The 27,661-nt window shown below is 39.5% G+C and overlaps 1 long non-coding RNA gene across 7 annotated transcripts in view; it reads left to right on the forward strand.

Moving 5' to 3' along the window:
• LOC150044548 (uncharacterized) overlaps positions 1 to 27,661 on the forward strand; it is a 604,944-nt gene that overhangs the window by 509,917 nt on the left and 67,366 nt on the right. Inside the window, exon 6 of one of the 7 annotated variants that reach the window (XR_016533092.1) lies at positions 12,025 to 12,177. The exons of 5 other annotated variants lie outside the window; for them this stretch is intronic. This is a non-coding gene — a long non-coding RNA (uncharacterized LOC150044548). Of the gene's footprint in view, positions 1 to 5,934; positions 6,085 to 12,024; positions 12,178 to 27,661 lie in introns of those variants that run through there. One more of the 7 variants, XR_016533088.1, reaches the window with a different exon arrangement.

Raw genomic sequence — 27,661 nt, forward strand, 5'->3', positions numbered from 1 at the left:
TAACAGGGCAGAAATCAGCCAAAAAACAACATTTGAACCAGTGTTGAAGATGAAAGACTGGAAGGTCACCTATGTAACATAACTCAAATCAGATTTCTTTAAACTAGGTGAAACACATCATGTATTTGCTTCTCTTAAGAAAGGGAGAGACAAGAAGGCATTATTTCAAACAATTTTTTAAAGACTTCATCATATTCAGTGGAAGCACCACTGGTTGAAAGATTAAAGAATCTTCTTTTCAGTTTCTAGAAATACTTAGTAACCCAGTTTCATAAGATCCCATTATATCACAGCAGGATATGTGTTTGAGAGCTCTTGAATATAAAAGTTTAGCCTCAGGAAAAAGAAGAGCCAATCTACTTGCAAGGAAAGTATTCACATTTTTTTCAAGTTTCACCTGTAGTAATTAAATTAATCAAATAGATATTTTCACTTTCCTTCCATCAAGCCCATTTTTAAAGACCATTCAAATACAAAATGCTCTTAGAATCGTGCTCATCAGCTCTCTGGTAATTCAAGAGAAAATTTCCCAATGAAGAATATAACGATGTTCTCCTAAGGAACTATAAGAAAGACCAGCACTGCTCAGGGGTGTAAGATAGCATAAAGGCAGAGTTTTAGAAGGCAGGCTTTGAAGGTTTCCTTAAAGGAATAGTAACATGGAGTCTTTCCATTTTATTATCCACAGGGTCACAAAAAACACATATCTCAAATATTTAGTCTAATTTCAACCAGTCTAAATGCAACATGATTAGAAAATACATGTTTTGTGTAAACACTTAAGATTTTGAAGTGTTTATCATTGTAATATATTTATAATATGTATACTCCTTCTTGATGGTGAAAGGCAGATATTTTATAAGCATTGCTCCATGTATCCTGTTAACATATTTAATGTAGTGATGAATGACTAGATGCAGGAAATGTTTTAAGACCCTGACAAGCAGGAACTTCTTTAAAGCTAGTGTCAACTCTTGAGATAAGTGATTCCTATGCTGCCACTAAACCACTAAGAAAACAGGATCACAGATCACTTGTTTCAGGCCAGACTTCCAGCGTAGGGTTTTGCGTGTGTGTTTCTGACCATCATATGGATGTCGTCCACGTATTCGGCAGCGTGTTGTGTGGTGCAAGGACCAAATTCTCATGGAATTCATGTGGCCATGTACTAAATGCTGGAAGCTGAATTTCTTCAGGAGAAAAGAGCTCAGATAGAGCTGCAGCCTCCTGAGGGCAGTGGTGAGAGTCTACATTTCCTCTTGCTTATCCAGTAATTAATTCTTCCTTTGAATAAAGAAAATGTAGTATTTGTCTTCTGCAAAAGAAATCTCAACTATGCATTTGATCTCTGTTTTTGTTTGGGAATCTTTTACTATGTATCCTATTTTTTTTTTCTAATTCATGGGATGTTGTGTAGTCAAAAGCATTGTATAACTGAGAATTTTTTTTATTTTTATTATTTTTTATTGTAATTAATAATAGGGTTACATGGTATTTGCCAGATAGAAGGTGCATTAATTCACATATATTGATACCCTTTCACATGTCTTGGTCCCCATTACCCTCGCCTCCACCCCCCCCCCCGTCTTGGTTTTCGCCCCTTCCCTGTCCAATTTCAAATAACCAACTACAAATAAATCCAATATATCAGATAACAAAGTGAGATACTGTAACAAGGGACAGCAAAAGAGATGAGAGATAACATAGTACATTAAGGACAACAATCATTTCATATTAAGTGAAGTAAGTCAGACTCAAAGGAAATTAGGCTCAATGGTTCCCCTCATTTGTCATAATCAGTAGAAACCTTGGGCTGTACTAGCAGAGATTTACAATAGAACAAAACCTAGATACATAAGGCCATATAACTAAGAATTTGAGTATTGCTACTTGGTAGTTTGTTAGGATATGAATAAGACTCCCAAATCCTGAAATGATTTCATTCAAATTTATTAAATTTGAATGACGTTAAGGTGAAGAAAGTAAATATGCTTTTAAAAGCTTTCTCACTCTAAAAATCCAGAGTGAAAGGAGTGTATTTAGAATAGGATCTTTGGCAAATTATGTGTATTCACAGTTTTACTCTGGCATGACATGAATTTTATTCTGACTGAACAATGGAAAATGCTATGCAATTTCTGAGAGCCAACGTGAGGAAGCGATAGCACTGTGCCAGAACGAAACAAAACAGGCAGAGATCATCTGACGCTATTCCTCTCAGTCGTCTCTTCCCCAGCTCCCTCTGCTTAAAGAGAAACCCAGTTAGTATCATAAGATACTAACACATGAATTGACAGCTAGTGCTGTGCTGTCAGCACTCCATCCCATATCACTCCACATCCACACCAAAAAAAAGAGGAAATTGTGTTTCTGCTACTTTACACCTTTCATGGTCTTTCAGTATCTCCTTAATGGGTGCTTATAGATTATATTCCAGGAGAGAGAATGCTGAGTGTGAATCTGAGTGTCCCCATCTTAGAGAGAGTTTTGAACCACTGGAGCTGTACTTTCTCCTAGGATGGTGTGACTGATGTCTCGCCCAGAGCTGTGAGGGACTCCTCTTCACAGCCATGCAAAGCATCCTTAGATGAGTGTCAGAAATGGGAATTTTTCTTTTGGCTTGGAGTCAATGACAAAGAGGTATTAGTTTCTGTGAATTTTGGGGATTACTGTCCTACATTGCATTTCTGTAAGGGAAAATGCAACAACAGCAAAAATCACTTTCTGACACACAGATGGGTTGATCTGAAGGAGCAAGCTGAAGCTGGGCTTAAAGGGGTGAAAGTTCAGGACAGACTGAAGGTGAGTGGTGGAAAGAACCCGCCTACATATACACAAATGATACTTTCTCACCCTGAACTCCTCAACGAATAGGGGGTCCATACACTGCCTCCCCACAGCCCATGGATGCATGAACAAAGGAACTGAGATTCTGGACTCTCCTGAGAGAGACATGGATTCATATATTCAATTCTACAGTATAATGCACTATGGGGAGATCTTGGGGGTGGGGGGAAAAAACGTACATTAAGAGAAAATGTCAAGCAGACATTTCCTACATTTTTAGGAAGTTGAGAGCTGGAGGATCAAAATTCAAGGACAGTTCAGGCCGAGTTCATTAAACTGCATCTCCAAAATAGCCAGCCAAAAGCAGGTCTGGAGACGTGGCTCAAGTGGTGGCATATTCGCATAGAAAGTGGTGAATTCAAACCTAGCAAGAGGCCCTGAATTCAAACCCCAATATTGAATTAAAGAGAGGAAAAGACAGAGAGATGGAGTCATGGGGATAAAGGCAGAAAGAGATAGAAGAAAGAAAATGAATATGCAAAATAGAAATTATACAAGGTATACCTTTGAGTATCTAAGGTACAATGAAAGTATGCCTAACTGGCTTGCCTCTTAATTGCACAGGTGTCTGCATAGAAACTTATGCATGAGAGACTATGCAAACTCAGAGGTAAACACTTAAAACAATAGCAGAACTAAGGGTGTGATTTCCATGTCTGTTCTTTGTATCTTTCTGCAGTTTTATATCTCTTTAGTTCACCGCCTCTTTTACGATTATGGAAGGTGGTCTTCCCTAATAATGCATTGTCTTTTCTACATTATTTTTCTTTGGCCTGCCACCAGAAACAAATGGTTGGGTGAGACAAGAGTGTCTCTTCAATGCCTCCATCCCTCAAAGGGGAAAAACAAATAGGACCTGCAAATAGTTTCTTCCTAGCCTGTGCAGCACCACGTGGAGAGATGTGGAGGGGGTGAGGTCAAGGAGCACGTGTGTGATGCTTTGCATGAACTCCTCCCCGAGGGGCCAGGCAGAGGACACTGCTCTGCAGTGCACAGGACACAGATGTCCTGTGGTCTTAGACCGTTTGCAACAGTTAAATGCGCTTGGCAGTTAGAGCACACGGGTGTGTTCTGAAGGAGGTTTGCTGCTGAAGGTCGCATGGCGCTGTCTGCTCAGACATTAATCTACTGGCTGTTTGTTCAGATTCCTGCACAATGAAATCAAAGCAATCGCCAGTGGATGTGCTTCCCTAGAAAATGGATGCTGGCTCCGCCACCCCGAGAGAGGCGGATTAAGTAAGGCAGGAGGTTTTGCTCGCCATCTCCCTTTGGAAGGGAAATTCTGACTTCTCAGTGCTCCTCTGCCAACTTTCTCTCTACTCCTAAAAGCACAAATTCCCATTCCACATCGAAGAATGAGTAATGCCTCTAAAATGCCCAGAATATGTTTGTCATAATTGATATTTCACCCTCCAGTGCCAAGGCTGCACGGATGGAGAGCTTTACAGTTGGAGACTTGGGAATGTGTGTCTGTCCCCTTGGTACCCTGCCCAGACTGTCACAGTGAGCATGGGCCCAGAGCAACCTGAGCACAGAAAAGACGCCATTCACCGAGCAGAGGACCAGCAGCTCGCAGAATGAACCCATGATACCAAAACTGCCAGGGGGAGATAAAAACACAATGCAGAAAATATCTGAGAGAAAAAAAAAGAAATCTCTTATTTTATTTTACCTCTAAGGAGATTAGGTTTATGTTAATAGGAATCGCCTGTTAAAGAGTTAGGACTCTTAGAAATTATTATGTACTTAATCTATTTAGAAATGTAGGTAGAAATTCATTTATTTAGACATTTACTTAGAACTTATTACATACTTACATACTTGTTTGTTCGTTCATCTGCAGTAGGAAGGTTTTGAACTCAGGACTTCATGCGTGCTAGGCAGGCACACCACCACCTGGACCAAGTTTCCAACCCTTCTAGCTCTGGTTATTTTTGACATAGGGTCTCCTGTTTTGCCCAGGCTAGCCTGGACTGTTCTCTTCCTATCCAGGCACGGTAATGGGACTAACAGCATTTTCTGATGAGATGAGGTCTTGTAGGTTATTTTTGTCTAGATTTCCTGAAACTGAGTCCTTCCCTAGTCTCAGCTTCCCAAGTGCAAGGATTCTATTCAGGAGCCACTGTGCTTTGTTTCACTAGTCCTTTCTCTGTTAAATATTTACCTGTATTGTGATAGACTGTGCAGTCTCTTTACCAGTTGTTTTCACTGCTGTTCTTCACATCAGCCATAGATTTGATTTCATTTCTAATAAAATGCTTTCCATATTCTTGGAAAAATAATTACAAAAAATGAATTAATTTAATTTATATAATTATAATTAAGAGTAATACCTTAGTGATGTAAAAGATAATAAAGGACAAATGAAAAAATAAAATGGTGTTTGATTACTAGGAAGGCAGGTACATGAAATCAAAACTCTCTTTTTTTTTTTTCCAAATGCTGAGAGTATTTGGAAAAGGAGATTTTTATCATTAAATCAGTCTGTTGTATTATTTTATGAATCTAACTATTAGGATAATTTTACTCTGTTACTTGAAATTTTTCTTGACATTTTTTTTTACTCCAAGTATAAATGAGAACATTTAAGAACAAAAGCAATATCTAGTTTTGAGAAACCTTTACCTGTATTGTAAAATGCTTACAATTCTTACAATTCTAACAGTAAGTATTGTTAACATGGGCAGTAGAAAAAGCTAGAATAGAGACAGATTCTCAGAGATGAAAAGAAGCATCCAGGGACATGCACGCAAAGAAATGTCTTCTCAGGAAGACAAGGCGAGACCGGGTAAGCAAACCCTGGTTTGCAGAGAACAACACGGGTAAATAGTACAAGATGCCTACAAGGGAGCATGGTCTTGTGAAGAGCTGACTAGATTGGCTGGGCAGAGAGGCGGCCTGGCCTGGGGTGAGCCTGTGGGAGTGGGCCAGGTGAGATTACACAGGCCCTTGTAATCCTCTTTAAAGATTTGGACACTTTATCTGAAGCAAAAGGCAGGAGGTAATCATTCCCTGGCAATTCTGGCTGCTTTCTAGACAAGCCCTGAAGATGCGTTTTGCACATTAAGAACCCTCCTCTTCCCCCAGGTTCTCTGCACATGATGGTCTTTACTGTGAAGGAATGAAAATGGAGTTCTGCCTCCTGTGAAGACACTCGTGGTAGAGGTCATTGCCAGACGCATCCAAAGACAGTGAACAAAAGTCAGTTCCTCCCCTCAATCAGAGGGTCAGGTTACACCAGGCTATTTTCATAGATTCCCCTCTCCCCAGGCCCAGGCCTCCTGTGTCCCCACCTCCTGCTGATGGGATGAGGAAGGCCAAGGCTGGGCTGAAGCTTGCCTGGGGAGGAGAGCCCAGCAGCGGCGACTGTGACCTGCTGGGATGCGGGAATCTGTCCATGTTCCCTCTGAATAAAGCATTCGACCTGGAAAAGGTGCGGCATGGGCTTCAGATGTTTCTAACAGAAGCAAAAAACATCACCTTGTTGTCATGGCAACCACGGTTGCACTCCGATGTGAAATCAGGTCTGTCTTGGGCCTTCCTGGGAGAAATGAGGCTCTCTCTGCAGGGTCTGCAGTTGAACCCGGTCTTGCTTTCTACTGCCACTGAGGCAGGGCAGTTGTCTGTTGCCCACAGCTGGTTGATGAAGAGCAAGCAGATAGAGAGAAAATACTCACCCGTGTGTTTTATTAGTTGACTATCTAGAAAAATTGTCATTGCATACATCTGTCCACTGTAGCAGGCGCCTCATATGGCTTATGATGCTGCCCATATCTGTAAGGGCTAATCATTCACCCTGCCCACTCCACTCGATAGCAAGTGTCAGACCCAGTGCAGTGGGGCAGCCCACCTTCCCAGTCTTTATTTTGTGTGAGTCAATTCATCTCCATGGCCATTTAAAGGCACGGGATGATCCACAGTGGGAGAGATTTACAGAACAGACCCAGGTGTACCTCTGCTTTCCTCTAACATGCCATAAGCTCAGCTACAGTCATACCACTGTGATGAAGGAGAAATATGGTGGAGCTGTGAGCACAAATATCAAGTTTTGACAAACAGCTGTCCAGTCTCTACCATGTACAGTATGTCTTTAGTCTTAAAACTAGGAAGATTATTAAAAAAATAAATTGTATGTACATTTTATCAATGCTGCTTTGGTCATTGAAATTTATAAAATTTTCCTTGGATGAACAGGACAATTCATTTTCCTAGCTTAGCACAAGATGGTTTGTAATTCCTGGTAGCCAGACTGCACCAGAAAGAAAAAAGGGGGGGAAAAAAAGGAAAGAATAGAAGGAGGAAATGAAGAGAAGGAAAAATGTAGACATGGAAAAGGAAAAGAAAAAAAGACTATTAATACCCAGTTATTAAGGTTTGAGGCTATATTTAATTCTGAGAATTTATTGTAGATTACTTACTGAGGCATGACTATAATCTGCAATTCTATTCTTATCAGAGGGAACTGGTAAACTTTTGAAGTTCAAATTCGTTTCTGAGTTAACACTGGGCCTTGGAGAGCAGTTCATGAACATTTCACTTTCCTATTTCTTAGCACGACATTGACCGTCAGCCTTTTGTGGCAGCCTCAGTAAGAATGGCTTTCCTCCTTCACACTCTGAACTCGGGTGCTGTTCCTTGAACACCACTTACACTTACACTGGCTGCAAGTGCTGTCCAGTTTTTCAACCGCCATCATTTGTTTGATATATTTGTCTCCAGCAAGAGTTTCTTGAATCGATGTTGTGTGCATATGCTATGTTAGACCACAGGCAAATAGGAGGAAGCCAAGAGACAAATCTGTAATACAAGGGGTAAGGGAGAGAGGAGAGGGGAGAGGCAGGAGAGAGAGGGAGGAGGAGCTACCCTCGTGACACATGGCTAAGGAGCACAGCCTGCAGCCAGCATGGCCATGGCGTGGAGAGCAGTTAGCTGGGAGGAGAGGGCAGGGGAGTTGGAAAGGTTCCTCCTGTGATCCTAATGCAACTATACAAAGACTCGCTGGGCAGAGCAGGGGAGAAAGCCAGCAGTAAAACCAGGGATACAGGAAGTAAGAAGCTAGAAAGACAACCTGGAGTTGGATAAATCTAGATTAAGCTGAGCTCTAAGAGAACAGGGTGGAGGGTCACATCAGATATAATTTGAGAGAGAATGTCAATGTTCTCTGCTAATACAATAGGAAGGTCATTGAGGAAGAAGGGCACTCACCATAATAAATGCTAAGAGTTTACTCACAGGGAGGAGGAAGGAAAATTAGCCAGGAGACAGAGCGAGAGTGGTCAGCTAGACAAGATAGAAAGATGTAGGACAGGGACGAGAAGCAAAGCAAGCAGGACCAGATTCCAGCAGATGTGAGCCCCGGAGCTGTCCTCCAGCAAGTCTTTCCTCCAGCACCACTCTTCTTGCAGAAAACTCGGAGGACCTGGCATTACATTTATTTTCTCATTTTCCCAAGTTGAGAATCAAGAACCACAGTCTGATCCCTCCAATTCCTGGCTACCTCACCCGAAAATGACAGGTCTCTCCACTCACCAATTTCCTGGTCTAGAGGCATCGCCATGCTTCGTCTACTGAGCCATATGTGTTCATCCTGTTCCTACACCTTTCCACGTTGTGTCACAGGCAGCATGTGACATGTGACGTCAACAAAACGGAATTGTAAAAAACCACAAAGCTGTCATTTCGAGTTAAAATATACTCTCCCGTTGAAGCAGTGATGGCTCTAAACTCATTACTGAATTCTAGAAAGTCTCTCATCTCTATCCCATCTCGCTTGGTGTTCAAACTCTCCACTGTGATCCATCATTCCATTTCCCTTCAATAGCCTTCACCTCCCTGTGCGTGCGTGAGTGCTCTCCCATTCCTCTACCTCTCACCAGCCATCTCATAGTGGACTTGTTGTGTTAGGAGCTCATCCTCCATAATCCTACTGCAAACAGCACGGGTCAACAATCACCCCTGTTACTCTCATCTCAGTCTGCATTTTACTTGCTTTCTCTGCCAGACTCCACACCATTGCCCGCAGCCTCCTTCTTCATTTTCTGAAACTGTTCTGGTGAGTGGCAATAATCTTTTAGAAACACTGATGGACTCCTGGGCTCTTTAATAGCGTCATCCTCCCGTAGAGCTCTTAAAACATGGATTGTTCTTACTTATCCACAGCATTCATTCTTAGCTCATGTGTTTTAAGTAAGATTTGTGATCCTCGGATATTTTGCTCAAATTTTATCATGTTTCTAATTATAAAAATTCTGTATTTATAGATAAAATTTCATATTAGAATGCCTTTTCTAAATCCTAGTACTTAGTGAAACCAAACTGATTGTAAACTGTGTGTATCCTTTCAACTTCACCCCCTGTAGTTAAACCCACTGGAAAAACAGCTCTTCCTTCTCCAGTGTCCACCTCTAAGAGCTCACCTGAGTGTCACCGTTCTCTTCTCTATGTCTCCGAGCATAAGCATTATCAGCGCCTCTGCACTCTCTCTGCATAGTTCCAATGGCTTCTAATTTGTGCCGGCCATCCACAATGTCTTGTTCTTGCTTTCAGGATAAATCCTCAGCTATTTGACATAATAGAGACACCTCACTTCTGACCAAATCCATGTCTTCTTTCTCTTTTCCACATAGGCTTAATTCAATTCATGTTTCCTTGTACTAAATACTGCGGTATTCTTTGGCTAATGTCATTTTTCCCTAGGGAGTCTTTTGTGTTTGTCTTTTGTGACAGTTACCTATAGCTTGTTTGGAGGTACCTATAACCGTATATCTTTTCTTTCTTTCTTTTATCCATTCTTTTCATTTCTTTTTTTTCTTCTCTTTTGAGCCAAGGTCTTCGTGTTTCCTAGGCTAACTTCAAACTCTTTTGATTCTTCTTCTAAGTTAGAGATTACAGGTTTTGCCACTGTGCCCTGTTTATATTATTCTTGCTTATCACTAACCACATTGTAGTAAGTTTTCCATTTGTGTTTCCTATTATAGAATTTGAGATTATGGGAACTCATTTCATTCAGTTATAATCCTAGTATCTAATACAGATTAATTTATAGTAAATGTCTAATATTTACTGAAAATGAAAATTATAGGTAAAGAAAAAATTTAAATGGCAGTACTAACATGTTGAAAGCTAAAAGCCATTAAATCCTGTAGCTTGTTTACAAATATGACAGCAACTAGGAATGTATTCTTAGTAGGTCTAGACCTCAATATTCAAAGCATAACTGACCCCTTCTTTCACTATTTAGAAATTCTTTGTGCTTTATAGAAATAGTCTATGATGTGAGATTGTTAGCTGCATGACAGGAATAACTGTTAAGGATGAAATCATAGTTCCTTACACAGTTTCAGGAGTAAACACAGTTTTTAGAGAAGCAATTTGGCACTGTATTTTGACAACCTTTAAAAATGTCATGTCAAGCTGATGGTAGGTGGTTCTCTCCTGTCATTTTAGCATCCAGGAGGCTGAGGCAGGAAGTTTACAATTCTGAGGCCCGCCTGAGATCCATGTGTCAAATCTGTGTATTTTGCATCAAGTCATCCAAATCTTTTATTTCTAGAAAGTGAATGTAAGGATTTAATCAAACAACATAGAAACATAGATAGGAGGGTATTTATCATACTTTACTATGCTGCTACAGAGTGATGGCTGAAGATTAGAGACTAAGTTTAAAAGTATGATATGTTCAAAACATCTAATCATTCAAATCAGTCTTTCTAATGGTGAAGGAAAATGAGTAAGCAGCTAGAAAAGTGAAATTCACAAAAATTTAAAGTAAGAGGTCATATGTCCTTTAAAAATATCATTTTAGGGCGAGGAGTTTGGCCTAGAGGTAGAGTGCTTGCCTAGCATACATGAAGACCCGGGTTCAATTCCTTGGTACCTCATACATAGAAAAAAGCTGGAAGTGGTGCTGAGGCTCAAGTGGTAGAGCTCTAGCCTTGAGAAAAGCTCAGGCCCTGAGCTCAACCCCAGGACTGGCAAAAAAAAAATCATTAAAAAAATATAGAAATATATGTATAAATATACAAATTTATAAATATATAAATATGTCTATTGTCTTCAAAAGCATATGAGAATATATTCAATGATTTGTAATTATAAAAATATGAATTATCTTTTATTAGAGATTGTGTTTATCAACTGCAGAAAAGATAAGCATTAGGAAATGCTTTGTTTACATGAAATCCCTTTTGCTCTCACGTGCTTTTGCATTAGTTCTTTTCACAAGTGCCTGTTTATGATACTCCAATTTATGGTCAGCATGGCTAGGTGACCCTGAGATACAAATTACCTTAGGGGTAGTCTCCAAGACTAGCTAGCTCCTTACTCTCTCAATAGAAAATAAGATCTTGGCAAACAAAAGTACTGATGACATGAATCCGGTGGAATGGAATAAAGTACAAGTATTAGATAAGAGAAAGGGTCAGAAAAACCCACGGAGGCAGGAAGATTCTACAGCCATGATTTATTATCAGCATAAAAGAACAGAGACTACGATTCAGTTCCTAAGAAAGAACCTGACGAAGCAAATAGAGCTGGGCTGGACTTCACTCAGCTCCTAGGTCTGTAGAGCCAGAGCTGGGTATATTTCTGATCATGTCCTGTTCCTGTTGTTTCCATCTACAGAGTGTTCCTTGTAATCCTCAAGATGTCTCATATCTCACTCTAATCAATCCCTCCCCTCTCTCGGGACCACTTGAACATATCATTCTTGCTTGAAAGCAAATAACCTGGAGCAAAACAAGTCATTTCTAGTTTATATAATTAGGACATAGGAGTTAGTGATTCCTCACATGGACCGACGTCACACGTGGTTCTTAACTTCGCTTCTTTCTATGCTTCTTTACATAAGGAATGTGCCATTTTTCACATTTATTGTTTATTCAGCCAATACCTATTCACTGAGTGCTCAGGGCCTGGCGCTGTGCTAGACAACAATTGGTAGAACAGCATCACCTCTGATCTTTGGGGACTTAGAGCACAGAAAAGAGACAGCAGTTCTGGAGACTGACATTTCAAAAAGGTGGGAATTTAAATGCCACTCCTTTAGTGAGCTGAGAAAGTTTTATATTCTTTCCAGGTCTCAAAACCATTCTATCATATTTTATCTAAAATTTCTGGAAAGCTCTCTGTGCCTTTTGAGTAAGGCGTTTTGCTTTTTTGTTCATATCCCTTTGTCAGTGCTAAAAAGGCCCATTTTGCTATTGGTGAGGTGGACAGCAGCCTGGTGTGCGGAGCTCACAAGCAGCCGTGGCACGGGAATGCTGTGGAGCAGGTGCACCTTGCTGAAGTCTTCACGTTCAGACCGCCGCGTGGTATAGAGTAAACTCCATGGTAAGAAAACTTCTTTACAACCAGATAATGCAAATGTTTCAACAAAACAATGAGAACTATTATAAAATATTTGTGAATAGCACAGTCTTTGGCTTTTTCCCTGGAAAACCACATTACTACCTCTTAATATCTGGTAAAGTTGCTTAGGAAGCCACAGGGAGAGGAGAGTACATTAATGAATGTTTCACGGTTCTAAAGTTGGCAGCCTTACATTAGAAAAGAGTCAACAGCCTCTGCCAGGAGACATTGGTTTCTCCTTTCCTTTTTGCCAAATTTAGGAATCTGTCCACAGGTAAGGCACAGAAACCACCTCTGGGTCTCCGATTATGATTCATCTAGACAAATGAGACAGTCTGCACCCCCGAAAGGAAAAAGAAAGCTGAATGGGTATTGTTTCTTTCTGGTGACTTCAGGAGTGCTCTGTCTTGTGGTGCCTGAGGAGAGAGGAGAAAGAACACTTTGAGAAATCTTTTTATTTCATGTAGACATTTCTTCTCGAGTTCATGTTTGGTAGCAGTCATTGCACACTCTTCAGAACTAGGACGCTTGACTTTGTGACTTTTTGGTTTTTAGTCGTACAGTTTATCTCTGTAATGACATTTCTCCCATCAGCTCAAAATATATTTACTTTATTCCTCAGCATTAAATAATTATATTAGCTTCCTCATTTAATATAGGGAAATAAAAGCAGAAGTGAGGTTTGGAAAGGCCTAATGTGAACCCATTGCTAATAAATAGTTATCCATTCATTGTGCCCTTGCTCAATAAGTTTAATTCTACAAGTTATTGTATAACCCAAACACACTAGCGTATTTCACATATACACTATTCTGTCTCATTCACATAATACATTTGTAAATACATTGATTACCTAAATGATTTCAGACAATAATTTAATTTTTGTTGACTCTCCATTCTTAATTTATATATAAGTATTTAGTGGTAATGATTAATTACTAGTTAATATTTTGTAATCCTATTTCACATACTTTTTCTTAAGAATTGAAAATTCTTAAAAATTTATTTCAAGGATATAAAATCTTCTGCACACAGATGATGAGCTGAAAGTGGAAAGATACTAATTATTTGTCCTAATTAGTTATCTAATTATATGGCCAGTCAGCCCTAGATTTTCCTATAAAATGACATTCTTTCATGGCTCTGAAGGGCTGTTCATTTTTGAGCTTAGAAAATACTAAGTTACAATACATCTAGACAACAATTGCACCTATTAGTCAAATGTACTTGATGTGAGAAAATATAACTATTTCTGTCGACAATATTTCTGAATTAACTATTAACACTTGTCTTTTATGGTAGTCATGCCAGCAAGAAGTTTTCGTACGGCCCACACAAACGTTTTCAGCTAAGGCACAATGTCATCTACCTTGACAGGGATGCTGACTGGAAAAACTGGGAAATGATCAGGTGGCCTTCGCTGAGCTCACAGCCTGGTTTCACGCAGCAGAGATGAAGGACAGAGGACCTAGGTCCTCAGAGGTCCAGCTGCCCAGGATACTAAAAGCTTACTGCACACATTCTGCCACTCCTTGCTGAAGCTCGGAATTATCATTGTCCTGTTGACTGGCACCAGCCAAAGCAAGACGACACTCATGTGGGCATGCGCAGTTCCTTTGAGCCATTTATAGGAATGTTTTTGGAGCCAAATAGTGGAGAATTATTGGTATCATTCTTATTTGTGAATTTCTGTGTGAGAATTTCCAGTGCTTCCTCTGCTGGCTGAAAGTTCACTTTACCCGAGTTCTTCCTTATGCAAATTAATTTGATGGCTATTTCTTGCTTGTCACTGGTAATAAAAACCACGGTGGTGCAGTTAGGACTTCCAAGGTAGTTGTGAAATTTAAGAACTGTATTATGCTTACTACTCTATTCCTAAGTCAGGAAAAACAGCCATCTGTCTTTTTCATAAATGAGTAAAAATAGCCACCCAGCAACAAGGAATAGCTTTGATGACTGTTTTAAATTAAAATTTTATTTAACTCGATACGTACTTTCAACATTGTTCAAGACATTTGCGACCATGTGCCCTTGCAAAGATTCCTTCAAAATGCAGCTTCCTAATCTCTCGTTGCTTCCTTGGGTTTCATGGCTGTCAGCGGAGGTAGATTTCAAACACTGTGTTCTCTGCAGAGGAAACACTTAAGTAGTAATGCTGTATGCAATGCTAATTCTTCCTGAAAGGTTGAAAAGAAAACCTCAATATGTTTTACACAACACCATCCATTTCTTCTCGGCTACTAGAGAGGATGTGGCATTTGTGTGGAGGGTCTTGCATTTTAGAGGGCATCTGTTTAATCCTGGCCACTGGTGCTAAGCGTGTATTTTGGCTGTTGGTATCTCTCTTACAGAGCAGTGCTACACTGTGGGGCACTCTGCCCGCTGGGATTCCAGACGCATTCCCAACAACTGTGTGCAGTAGACTCTCCTGTTTGCTCGTAGGTGGGAAAACTGAGATAGGGACCACTGGAGATTGCTGAAGTGATGGAGTAAATAAATGGTGACTCTTGATTCGTGGACTTGTTTTCCTTCCCCTTCCCCAGCATTTCTGAACACCATGCCCTCCCCACCTGATCATCGAAGATCAGAAAACACAGTGTCTATGTACTGCAAGTCACTAAGTAGAATAAAACCAAACTAATTTAGAATTTGCTTCTCCATTTCCCCTCTGTGATTCCCATAGATAGAAGAGAGCCACCATTAACCATATGCAAGTTAAGGTTCTCTTCAACATAGCTGGGAGGCCAGGGGCCATGTCAGCATTCCAAAGGGCACTTTAGGAAGACACCCCACTTTCTGTTAAACCCTTGAGTCCCTTCCGGGGTTGTTATTATTCACTAGTGGACTTCAGTTTAATTGAGTTTTATTTATTCCTTTCCTATGTTAATGCAGTTTTTAAAAAGCTATACCTTTTAGAACTTCACAAATGACAACTCTTTATATTTGTGTTGCATAAGATTCTTTTTTGTTCTATAAATGTGGCAAAGAAAGGAGTAATGAAAAAGTGAGCCGCAATTCATGAAACTAATACAAAGAAAAAGTGCTTTGAAGAATAGAAACATAAACAAATGCAGAATAAATTCACAAAATGTATTGCCCATGAGCAAGTACTTTCAAACCATAAAGTAGACAACTTTAACTTCTGCGAATTAATCATATACAGATGACAGATGGTTTAAACTTAACTGGGATTTTCCAACATAGACTGGCACTCAAACTCATTTTTTTCCTCACTGTTTTTCTCTATTATCTTTTTTCCTGTAGAATTAGTAATATTTCCATGCCTTTTTCTGTATCTAATTCCGTCTCCAGCAAACCCACACAGAGTAACATAGACTTGGATTAAATATTTTCAAATAATTTAAATCAAACTTCACTTAAAATTAATCTGACTCTAGAAGAGAATACATTTTCTGAAATAAACATTTTCAAATTAACTGAAAGAGGAAACGTGGAAGGACAGAAATTGAGCTCTAAAATTTCTCATCATTTCATAGTTTATGCAGTCACAAGCCTTTAGCTATAGTATAAACATTATTTTAACTGCAATGATCCCAATAAAGAACTTATGTGAAAAGGGGTGTGAAGAGTCAGGATATAAAGTATTTGCATAAATTTGCATCACTTACACATCCAGAAAAACTTAGCTCCCAGCCAAATTTAGTTTAACAGATGAGAGCATTTGGATTCAAGTTCCAGTTTCTGACGGCAGCATTTGCTCAGGAGACCACTGAATCAGCCGCCCTGCACATGCCCTCGCGTATGAAGCTCTGCACACCCCACTGCCCTGCACACCCCACAGGTCAGCATCTTAATTTGGAGGACAAATTTGTTCAATGCTTGTGTTCTTCTGCTGACACAGCACATTCCACAGGGTCACCATGACAGTCAAGTTTTCTTCTGTATTTCCTGTGCCTGGTTCCTTCCAAAGCATACAGTGGGAATTTGGCAACCTCAGCATGAACAACAGGCAGAGATAGATATGGGCCCTTTCTCATTTACATCATTTGAATCTCCACAGTGCTGGCCTTGATGAGTCTGACTCCCTGTCCAACCTGAAAGAACAGGGCTCCTGACCATCAGAGCCCAGCAAGAGGATGTGGTCCAGTCACGCACTGCCGATGCGGCTGGCTCACAGTAAATGTGGGCGTTGTTTATACCATAATAACGCTTGTCCCATGAACAGGAGACTAACATTTAAATGGTCCCATAGAAGTAGTTTAGATTATGGTATATATACACATAACGTGTTTTTACAAGGCTATATGTTCAAAGGTGTCATGGAGTTTCAGGCGTCCCTATTTAGAATGTAGTCCATTCCACATGGAAGGTAGAATCAAGCAAAGTTTGTTCACCAGTTAATTCTTCTTAATTCCAGGATAGGCTAAATGAAGATGGTGGTTCACTTGGTATGATATAGGTTTCCTTTAAGCTTTAAAATTCTAGGGGGAAAATGTGGTGCAGCATATTTTCATATTTATAACAAATGCACATCTACCTTAAAATATGCCAAGCAATGATACCTCCGTACTCAAAATTTTATGGACACCCCTTCCAGGTGTAGGCAGCATGGCAGCCTGACATTCTACCTGGCTTCCCTCCTCTCCACACAGCTATGTCACGCGAATGACGGCCCGGCTTATAGACTCAAGCAGTGATCTCCGTGTGAATTCCTAATGTCTAATTTTATCTAGAATCCCTAAACCAAGACTTGGAATTGCCTAGGCCCACACAGCTCTGTGTCAGTGCAGATTTTTCTGTGTTTCTTCTTGCTTTACGTGTGGGCAGAGCTGAGGATTGTGTGCTGGAGAGATGTGTCTAATCGAGCAACAAATCTCGCATGCTTTATGATTGTCCTTCTAACCTAAGATTGCAGAATGTGTCCATTTTCTGAATTTCTTTCCTAATTCAAAAGTGAAAATGGCATTCATGTCTTTGCTCGCTTTTAAGCGTCCTGCCATTGTGGCTAAGCTCAGCTATGGACGGATGCTGCCACTTTGTCTGAGTCTCAGAACCTCACTACCTCCTTGGGTCACGACCACCCTTCTGTGACCTCACTGGAGTAGAGATCAGGGTAGGACACTGCATAACCAATCGTCCCTGCTTCCTGACACTTCTGATAATGCATCCTTAACACTGCCCAGTTACATGCATTGTCAGTGTATCTAGCTGCTGCAATTAAATTGAAAGTGGCTCGAGGCAGATTCCATGTTTGTCCTACAGAATGTGTTGTTAAAAAAAAAAAAGAAAAGAAAATGTGTGCCCATTGATTATTTAATTGATTCACAATATCCATTTAGTAATGACGGAAGTTATCCAGCATAAATAATGGGAAGTTAAAAATGTCTTTCTTCTGTGATCACATCTTGCATTGGTGTCTGTGAAGCAAGGGGAGCCACAGATTTTTTTTTGGCGAGGTCTATAAAGCTGAGGACAAGAATAAAGTATAAAATGAATGTGGGATGCACAAAGTTTTGTTTTTGACTTGCACAACTCCCATTCCAAGTCTTTTTAACCATTCTCTAAAATTGTAAGCAGTACCTTTCCAAAAAGTGGTGAAAATTTTCAGTGTAGGTGTAAATAATGGGACCATAGGCCAAACATATCTGCCGAAATCTAGCAAACATAGCATCCCCTAGGTTTCTTCTCTGTAGAAATCCACAGATATTTTAACATTTGTGTATTCCCTGTAATTTATGAAAAGACAAGGAATATAGTAGGCCATTTTTCTTAGATCTGTGGATTTATTTTTGGAATAAAACATCTTACAAGATCTTTATGCTATGACTCAATTTTGGAAATACGGAGGCATAGATTCCTGGCCCATCTGAATACTTCATCATGCTGATAAGTAGATTATGGTTTGAAATGGTAAATTTCTTATCGCAGCACCAGAATCCAGTCCTTTGTTTTGTTTAGCAGGGGAGAGCAGAGCTTCCCACCATTCTTTTGGAGAGAGGGTTCCATATCGTGGCTTCCACACACTGTGTTAGTAAGTTACGTATATTATGAAACTATGAGATTGCTTGTCTCAGTTTAAGTTGACTTTCAGGAATATTTAGGGGTTTTTTTTCTTCACAGTGTCGACCTTTGTAGTTTCTATGTGCCTGTCCCTCGGTGATGGCTAGTTGTCTCAAAGACAAAAGGTCTGTGTCAAAATTTGACTCCATGTTTATAAACTATGGATCGTGTCACTTGCCCCATTGAGTCATGTTTGCATCCACTGAACAAGGCTTTATGACGACTTAAAATGTTTATGAAAATGAATAGCAGACTATCAGTATTTTGTATGTGCAGGTATTATTTGCTTGCCCTGATAGAATGAATGTCTAATATCTCTTTCTCTTTTACTTAATGGAGATGTGGTAGTAGACTAGTTACTTGTAGGGAGTGAAATAGAGGAGATGAAGAACATACGAGGACTGTTGCACGATTTTCTGACCTCTTAGAACTTTGGCTACTTTATTCTCAAAGTATAGGAAGAAACCATCTTCTTGCAGTTCTAATGCTGTGATCCTGCTTCTTTCAAATGATATAAATCTGAATCCATAAATTAATATGCATATGCCTTGCAGGCACAAGAGTGAATAATGATCCCAGGGTGTCCAAAAGCACGCACAGATAACCCGGCACAGATCTCATCCCCTACGTCTAGAAGCAAGGCTTTTCTTGTTTTACAGATGGAGGAAAACATTTCTCATATCTTTTGTTTATACTGAGAGAGATCATTTTTTAAACAGAACTCTTGTTTCTCACAGCCAAATTGGACTCAATTACATCCTTCTTTCTTTGGCTATACATCAAAAATACCCCATTAGCAAACTGCTGTCATTAGGCTAGAAAATATTTTGAGTAATACTTTCAGAATCCCAGGGATATTCCAGGAGAGACAGTGCAAAAGTCACAGGATCATAAAACTGATATTAGTAGATGTTTACTTTTCTCTTGAAGATCTTAAACATGGTTTTTCATTTACTGGGAAGCAGTTTCTACTATCTCACATTAGAAATAAGCTTTATCTTCATACTTGCCTTAATATTTGAAGCCAATCATAGAAAAACAGTCAGCTGTATTTTTGGTGTCAAAAAACTGGCTTATATTCTCTTACTTTTTTCCATATATTTTTATTGTAATTAATAGAAGGGTTACATTATATTCACCAGATTGAAGGTTCATTTCTTCACATACATTGATACCCTTTCTCATGTCTTGGTCCCTATTTCCCTCCCCCCATCCCACCCCTCATCTTGTTTTCCCCCTTCCGGATCCTATTTCAAATAACCAAATAAGCATATATACAATATATCAGATAACAAGGTGAAATACTGTAACAATATGGGATAACCAAGGGATGGCAAAAGAGATGAGAGCTAACATAGTACATTAAGGACAACAATCAGTCATTATGTGGCTTTTGTTTCTGTATCCTAGAGGTCTTTTCATTTAGCATCATACTATATGGCCTTATGTGTCTAGGTTTTGCTGTATTGTAAATCTCTGCTAGGAGAACCCAAGGTTTCTACTAATTATGACAAATGAGGGAAACGATTGAGCCTATGTTCCTTTGAGTCTGGCTTACTTCACTTAATACGATTTTCTCTAAGTCTTTCCATTTCCTTATAAATGGGGCGATGTCATTCTTTCTGACAGCAGCATAGAATTCCATTGTGTATGCCTTACTTTTTAATAGGAAAATTGCCAAGTAGATTGTTTCCTAACATGTAAGGATTAACATATAACAACTTTCAAAATACAGGGAGTTCTAGATGAAATTTTCAATACCCATTTTTATTAACACATTAAGTTTACATATTAATGGGATTCAGTGAAATATTTCCATACATGCATGGAACAGTATTGCCCATTTTAACTTTGAGCTTCAAGTTCTTGTCCAGATTTTTCACTCACAACTGGCGCTTACATGTCCACATTCAACCTTTTACTGGTCAGTTAGAGAAGAATCTTACATATTAATCTGCCCAGGCTGGCTTTGAATCTGCATTTTCAGATCTCAGCTTTCTGAGTAGCTAGGATTTATAGGCACAAGCTATGGCACCCAGATTAAGAGCTTTATGAACACAGGAATCAAATGCTCTTCTCTGGTGCTCAAAGAAAAAAATGGTATGAAATATATTTTAAAAAAGAATCTAAAAAAAACAAATGCTACAAGGAAAGGGAAAGATAAAGCATTCTCAGAGCTAAAGTGAATTGATACTATAATTTTAATTAAAAAGAAGATCGCGGTGCAGTGGCGCATACCTTTAATCTCAGCACTCCAGTAGCAGAGGCAGGAGGGTCCCTCTTTCAAGACCAGCCTGGCTCACACATAGAAAACTTTCTTTTTCTACCTTCTTCCTCTTTCTGGCTAAAAAGGGAAAGAAAACCAGTGCCTAACTCTGCAGCCATGCAGGCTTGGAGCCGTCTTCCCACGCTTGCTAGCGCAGAGCTGGGATTGCAGGGGCCACAGCTGCCCTCATTGTGGTTGCTTTTCAACTAGTTTCTTACTAAGCCTACTAAATCTTAGTATTTTAAATAAATGAACTCTAGGAACATTGTATTTTAGGGAAAACACAGGCTAGAGCAGTTTATGCAAAAAGCATTTATATATTTGGTCCATGTATAAAGAAATAAATGTTGCTGGGTGACGATGGCTCACGAGAGTTCAAGCTCCATAACCATCAAAAGAAAAAAAAAAGAAAAAAGAAAGACATATGTCAATAGACTGAGTTAGCTCCAGAATAATTTGCATTATTTTTGAATGGTTAATTTCTTGGTTAATGAAGATGCCTTCATTGTGTCTAATCAAAGATATGTTCTGTCATTAGCAACCTTGACCCACATGTCCTTTCAGCCTTAATATAAGTACTCAGTGTAACCAAAACATCCTCTTGAGACCAAAGTTGAGGATTCCATGAAGCTGAAGAAACTATTGAAAGTAATCATGAGTCAACTCCGATGGCCCTCTGAGCAGAGCTAGCTAATTATTTCTTGTTATATCTCCAGGATTTCTCCTTGAAGTGTATTTTCTATTACTAGCAATTAAGTAGACTTTCGAATGTCACTTGAATTCCTCATCTCTGCACGGCACTTGCATGATTAAGCAGATTCGAGAGTTAGTAATGATTTCAGGTTGCTTTTAATACCAGCTGTGTTTAAGTGGAATCAGGATGGAGTGGGTGTTTATGAAGGTGGCAGTTACCTTCACAGGCACATTAAGCAGGCGCAATTTTCATGGTCTGGTCAAGGTTTACGGTGTTATTGAACACTGGGGTATGTCTCCAGGTTCTTTCTGCTATATTGCATTTTTAATACCCTGGGAAAAAAATCCAGCTGACAATGCCCCTAACACAGAGTAAAAATAATGCATTTATGAGCCAAATTATCAAAGCAATCTGCTGTTAGTGATGGGTCCAGTCTCGGCGCTTATTTATTAGTGGTTTGAGCAGCATTTTTAGAACAGTACATGTTTATGTCTTCGAAAAGCCTATTTATGATAAGAAGCTTGGTAACAAGTTCCTATACTTTGTCTTTTAGGAGAAACCAACCAATTTTTATTCATTAAGAGGATGGTTTTTCCAACTTTGATGATCTCTGGTACATAGCTGGAAAACCAATATGTCTCCTAAAAGTCACAAAATAGAACCATGCAAAGATCATGTGACAAGTGTGAAGATCCAGAATCATTGTGTAACACTTTAATTCAAAGACAGCTTAGCATGTACAGTACATGTAAACCATAATTCATTGAATAGAATTTGCATCGTTAACTTTAGGTAGTTTAAGAAATGCCTATTTTATAATATTGTATACGCTTCAGTGTACACATTTTGGGTAAGATTTATAAGAATAACGTCATAGTTCTCATTTTAAGGGTTCAATAAAACTAGTCAAAATGGTTTCTAAATTCTCCTGAGTCTCATTGTCTGTCACTCTTCATTTTCATCCAGACTCTGATAAATTGATAGCCTAACAGTTTGAAAGTTGGCCTTCTCCAAGCCTTTCCTGTGATTCTCTCTTCTTAAGCACAGGATCTTCATCAGGAATTCTGCATTCTCTTCATGCAGCGATTTAGCAAAACCCTATTGCATGAAGGACTCTTTTCAATTCTGGGAGGATACTAGTACAGAACAATGGCAGGATGCTTGCTCTACAAATCAATGTGAGAGATACAGGAGTTCAAAAAGTTTGCCCAGGAGTGTACAGTGGCATCAGAAATAAATGGTATCAGGATGGGGGTGTGGCCTAGTTGTAGATAAATGCTTAGGACTTGGATTCTATCTCCACACCACAAAGAAATAAGTAAATGAAAAATAATATTAACATGTACTATGAAGGCTGTCATGTGCTTACACTGGAAATTTTGCCTGGATAAGACAAGTCTGGAAATACTTTGGCTAGAAATGCATGATGTATTTGAAATCTCCATAAGATATTTAATTAAGTGAAGTGTAGAGAAAAATGTTCAACGTAGAGTAGACAGAATTGTTGTGTGTATTTGTGTGTTATTGAGTTGGAAATTGATTTTCTCCACATGAACTGAAAGCTCCTTTTATTCATTTCATTTATGGAGAGTAAGTAAACTTAAACAGGGAAAGCAAATGAAAAACTAAACTTCAATTCTGCTTTAAGGAAAAAAAGTACATTTTTTTTTTGAAAAACTAGTGTTGTTATTTTATAAATGAGATTTGAGGGGCCGGTAGTTTAGCCTAGTGGTAGGGTGCTTGCCTTGCATGCATGAAGACCCAGATTTGATTCCTCAGTACCACATACATAGGAAAAAAAAGCCGGAAGTGGTGCTGAGGCTCAAGTGGTAGAGCTCTAGCCTTGAGAAAGTCCAAGGACAGTGCTCAGGCCCTGAGCTCAAGCCCAGGACTGGCAAAAAAATAAAAAATGAGAGATTTGATTGGGCCGAGAGGGGATAGTATTTCCTTTCGCAACAATGAGTTTCAGATTATTCTACACATTTGATTTCAACTTTTCATTTTGATGATGGCACGATAGCTCACAAAATAGTAAGTTAAATGAAACTAAGCAGAGTTTCCCTTCTTGGACTTCTATGCAGTAATGCAGAAATTTTGTTGCTGTGTTTTTATCTTCTCACAAGATTACTTCAAACAAGGTTTTGGTCATTGTTATTTTGAGATGTAGAAGAAAAATAAAAACAAATCCGCCTTAAAGTTACCTGAGGATAAATAGCATTCCAGTTTTTCCACCATTCTCCTATAACACAGGAAAATAGGCTGTCCGCTGCCATCAATTCCCTGTTGTAGAATGGCACTAGTAAATCACTACTTAGCCTGCACTTGATGAGGTGACTGCTTGGATGGTTTTGAATAATGCAATAGACTATTAGTTGTTCTAATGGGTCTAATTGCTTAGTAAAGAGTGAATGTGATCAATAAGCATCTTACTATCAAACTCTTAAGCCAGCCAGATATTACTCGTCTCAAAAATAATAAAACTTATGCTTGATTTTTACTCAAATACATCTCCATCATTTTTGCTGCAAGCACATAGATTTACTTTTTTGTGTATTGGAACAATGTGTGTGCCAAAAATGTAATTGGTGACTTTGAAGCCAGTGGGCAAGAATTTGTTTTTTGACCTTTGCTGGCCAGATTGTTTCTGTCACTTGATATCCACAGGTGACAATGACAGAAGCGTACTTTGTTCAAGAAGGGTAAACCGTTGCCAGGACCCAGATGGTCTACGCTCATCTTACGGCAAGGGAAACTTCTCATCATTTCACAAGTCTCAATTTGCCTTTACAGTTCCCTTTAAAAGAATTCACAAGAAAAGGAAATGTTGTAGGCATGCAAATAAGAAAGGAAGATCAAAAATGTCATTGCACCGAGCGAGACTACCGATGTTCGATGGAGTGGTGGGGAATGGGGTCACTGCGCAGCCCCTGTCTGCATCAGGGCCCTAGGGTGGGGGTGGCAAGCCAACCATAACCCAGATCAGCAGCGACTGGAGCTCAGCTTCAATTCATTTGTTCTCCTTTAAGCCACATGCTGGACCCATGCAACCCCTTAGTCTACCAAGATCCCTCTTGTCAGAGAGCCCAGCCTGACAAAGCAACAGGAGATGCAGTGAAATCTTTTCTGTTGGGTGAAACCCCAGGGCTAGAACATGTCCAACAACTCCAGCCTTTGTTCATCTGTTCAGCAGTGAAGCACCCACCAAATGCATTTCTCAAGACAGGAAGAAGTGAAGTCTTCCTTCATGGTTTATTTCTAGGCCCCCTTTCCAGAGAACTTGATAGAGAAGCTTCATGATATATATGTTTATGTACAGAAAACAAAATTTTAAAAAAAGTTAATATCCTACTTTATTATCTGCCCATTTCTGCTTTCCCTAAGACCCAAAGCAAACAAATTTGGATAACTGGAATAACACAGGGTCTGTCTGTGGCGTGGAGATGACACCAGGCATAAAACAGAGTATATTACTGCTTACATCTCGACCCGCTCCTGAAAATGTTTAACAAGAAACAAAAGCATAATGACAAACTATTTCATAGTTGTTACTTTCTCAAGAAAAATGTCCAAGTAGCACAAAATGGGGGAAAGAAGGCAATACCTTGTCTTGTGTGAGTATTCTTTAACACCGTGGTGTCATGTGTGAGTAGTCTCAACACCCGCGGTGTTGGCACAGGTGAGGACGGCATTAGCTCCTTGTTCTATGAAATGTTTGTTCAGTGCAGCTTTGCAGAGAAACCAATTTCCTCGGCTTGAAACTAACATGAGTCCCTGAAGATAAATTAATGCAGTCAATGATATTTCTGAATGTCGTAGTTGCTTCCCTGAGGGATTTATAACTGTGTCTCCTCTGGACTCTAGTGGATTTTTTTAAGCCTTAATTGGCTAAACACATTGTAGAGTGACTTATTATCAAACTCATTATTGTTTTTGTCAGTAATATACCAGGCATTGGACTAATTGCTATGTCAATCTCTGTTTATATTTGTTTCCTTTGTCTACATACATAGTCACTGGAGGGTGAGAGTCAGCAAATATTACCTTTGCTTGTAAATAAGAAAACCAAAACTTGATCATGCAAAAACCTCTGGGGTTTTTCACCCTAAAATTGATATTCGCTTTCTGGAAAATCTGCACATGATGAGTTTTTATTTTCCCACTGAAAATATAATTTTTCATATTGTAAATCTGGTTTATGAGTGAGTAGAGCCTAGGTATTCTCATCACAAGACAATCATATGAGTGGTGAATTTCTTTCATAATTTATACATATATATATATATATAAACATACCCCTTTGAACTTAAAAATCTTAAAACTAAAATGGAATAAAAAGAAGGCTCCCTATAGAAACAAGAGCTTTATCTTGTGTGATTGTTGTTCTTAATGTACTATGTTATTTCTCTTCTCTTTTTTTGCCCTTTGGTTAATCTCATATTGTTACTGTATCTGACTTTATTACCTTCTATATTGTATATGCATTTATTTGTTTATTTGAAGTAGGAAAGGGAAGGAGGGGAAACAAGATGATTGGGAGGGACTGGGCAGAGGGAAATGGAGACAAAAACATGAGAAGGGGTATCAATGTGTGAGAAGTAATGCATCTTCTATGTGGAGAATAGAACTGTAACCCCTCTATACATTACCCTGACAATAAAAAATACAATTTTAAAAAAACAAGGCTCCCTGACGTACATAAAAATGATGGAGATTAATTATAAAAGCACTTGTTTGGGGCTTGGAGCTTAGCCTAGTGGTAGAGTGCTCCCCTAGTATGCATAAAGCCCTGGGTTCAATTCCTTAGTACCACATACACAGAAAAAGCCAGAAGTGGCACTGTAGCTCAAGTGGCAGAGCACAAGCCTTAAGCAAAAAGTATCCAAGGACTGTGCCCAGGACCTGAGTTCAAGCCCCAGGACTGGCAAAAAAAAAAAAAAAAACCTACTTGTTTAAGGTCATTGAAGATGGTATCATGTGCTTGTAATCTCAGATAATCAAGAGGCAGAGAAAGAATGATTAGGGATCTAGCCAAAGATTCTATCTGAAAGTGAAATCTCAGCTGGTACATCCTGAGTTCAATCCCTGAGACTCCCCTCCAGGGGAGGAAAATAACTTCTTTAAGGTTCATTTTCTCTTTCCTTTTACTTATCCTGACAAATATAATTCTAAGTAATCAATCGATAACAATATAAAAATAAATCACTATCAGTTTACTGCTGTGTAGCCAAGCATGGATTTCTATCTCCTGTTCTCTTTTTGCGTGGGTCATGTTGAGTTTAAATTAGATTTCCAATTGTTGACATGGTTGGTTTGAATAGCAGTGTTATCCAAAATAACTCACAAGATGATAGATTTGTGTTTTAATTCAGTCTTTTTTTTTTTTTTTTGCAGAAAGTAAATTCACTTTCTAAAACCTCACAATTGGTAGCTAAAGTAGGGACAGAAACTAATCAACCCAAAAAAGAGTCTTCATTTTGGAGTGACACTCTCCCTGCCACACTCACGCTGTCCCCATCAGCCTTCTGCTTCGCTGGTCTGCAGGTCCAGAGAGACCAAAACCAGCCCCTCTGGGTGTTGTGAAAGCAGAAACTGCATGTAGTGTCTCCTTTAGCAGAACAAACCTGAAGTAGACCACTGTCTGAGAAAGACAGAATTTAGGTTAGCTGTGTGAGACTGTGAAATGGAATGGACAGACTTCCATCCCGCCTCCGTGGCCTTCCTGGTTTTGTGCATGACTTCATACTCAAGGTGTCAGTCCTTCCCACACAACAGCCAGATGCCACTCCCCCTCCAGCTCTCCTTCATGTCCAGAAGCAAGTTCTGGAGAGTCGTGCAAGCTTGGCTGAAAATGTATTCATCCAAGATGAACTCGAGGCTTCCCTTGAGGCCATGGTTCAGAGCTGTGGCCTCAGGAAAATGAACTGCTCATTCACGTTGCAAAGATCTGTTTAGCCATTCCCCTTGGCATGCATACCAGAAAGGGGTGCAGAGAGGGGCCAGAGAACGGTACTAGAAGAGTCAGCCATGGACAGAGGACATTCAGCTCATTTGGGAACAAAAACAAACAAAAACTCTTAACTGTGGTCATGGGCCACCCTTTGAAACTTAGAATTAGCTTGCTTTTGTCTCTCTTTTTCTCCCACTCTCCCTCGTTCTCCTTTTTTCTGCTCTTGCTCCTTTTCCTGCTCCTCCGTGTCTCTTCTCTCTGTCTCTGTTTCTCTCTTACCCTCTCTCTGTTGGCATGAAGCACTTCTGTGTAAATTCATCACAAAATCCTTTCTAATGTAGTGCATTCATGAAATAAAAGCACCCTGTAGCAAGGAGTGAGAGAGCAGCTCTTTCTGACCGGGGTCACGTCACTCACCTTAGCGCAGCCCCTGGCCCTGACCCCAAAATTTCCTCACCACACAGCAAGTGAAGGCAACAGGCTCAGGCGTCGGGCTTTTTGAATGGACATTGTAAGGGTGCAAGAATAATCTTGCTAT

Source organism: Megascapheus bottae, chromosome 29 (genome assembly GCF_031878675.1).
Source record: "Megascapheus bottae isolate mThoBot1 chromosome 29, mThoBot2.hap1, whole genome shotgun sequence".
Taxonomy (NCBI): domain Eukaryota; kingdom Metazoa; phylum Chordata; class Mammalia; order Rodentia; family Geomyidae; genus Megascapheus; species Megascapheus bottae.